The 1109-nt window shown below is 51.6% G+C and overlaps 1 long non-coding RNA gene across 2 annotated transcripts; it reads left to right on the forward strand.

Moving 5' to 3' along the window:
• Window positions 1–882, forward strand: LOC124890348. 2 transcript variants are annotated; one of them, XR_007049115.1, is made up of 2 exons: window positions 1–36; window positions 481–882. It is a non-coding gene; the product is annotated as an uncharacterized LOC124890348 (long non-coding RNA). The 2 variants fall into 2 exon arrangements; XR_007049114.1 differs by having other exon boundaries at window positions 489–882.
• Window positions 883–1109: the final 227 nt, after the last annotated feature.

A 1109-nucleotide genomic window follows, 5' to 3' on the forward strand; every position in this document is an offset into this window, starting at 1 on the left:
CATGTGCTTTCAAAGGGTCCATTTGCAAATGCATCGGTAAGTCATTATATCCCCCTTGAATCCTTTCACGCTAAGTCATTATACTATATGGTGATTGTGCAGGTAGGGGGAGGGGAGGAGGCCTTGGGCTTATATGTGATCCAGAGACTAGGCTTTGGGCGTGGGGTAGGGTGGTCCTAGGCTTTGGGCGTAGTCCCGAGCTTGGGCTGGGACGAGTGGGGTCCCAAGCTTTGGAGGGGGGGGGGGGGTTCCTGGTCTCGAGAGTGGTCCCGAGCCTTGGGCGCAGGGAGGGCCTGGGGCTCGGGACGCGGGGGGGGGGGGTCCGAGGATCCTGGAACGCCGGGCGAAGCCTGGGTCGCGGGGAGAGGGAGCCTGGGATGGTGTTGATGTTCCGGTTTTTAACGAAATATTTTTCATTTTTTTCTTGAAAAAATTGCATGTTTTCAAGCAACCAAGGTTGCATTTAATGCCGGTTTTTAGAGTTTCAGGGCAAGGAGCTAGCTGTAGGAAAAGACTCATAAAATTAGCAGAAAAAGACTTCTGACGGTCAAAATGGTTGATCGTCAGTCTTGCAACGGACCACCAGTTCAACTTTTAGTGTTAAACAGAACAGAACAAGGCATCCTAAAACACTCATTGACGGCCCATGTGGTGGACCGTCAGACTTGCGACAGACCACCACTTTGGGCGTCAGGGCTATCCAGAATTTGACTCTCAAGGACCATCAGCGATGGCCCAAGTGGTGGACCACCAGTCTTGCGACGGACCACCACTTTGGATGTCAGAGCAAAGCAGAACTAGCCTCTTCAGGATCATCAGCGACGACCCATATGGTGGACCGTTAGTCTTGCGACGGACCATCACTTTGGCCGTCAGTTTCAAGTAGAACCTGCCTCTCCAGGATCGTCAGAGACGGCCCATATGGTGGACCGTCAGTCTTGCGACGGCCCACCACTATGGCCGTCAGTGCCAAGCAGCTTTCAAGGACCATCTGCGACGGCTAATTTGGTGAACAGTCAGACTTCCGATGGACCACCACTTTAGTCGTCACTTTGGACGCAGATTTTATAATTTTGAATTTTAAATCTTTTTTACTTGGGAACATATAA

This window comes from Capsicum annuum, unplaced genomic scaffold (assembly GCF_002878395.1).
Source record: "Capsicum annuum cultivar UCD-10X-F1 unplaced genomic scaffold, UCD10Xv1.1 ctg1608, whole genome shotgun sequence".
NCBI lineage: Eukaryota > Viridiplantae > Streptophyta > Magnoliopsida > Solanales > Solanaceae > Capsicum > Capsicum annuum.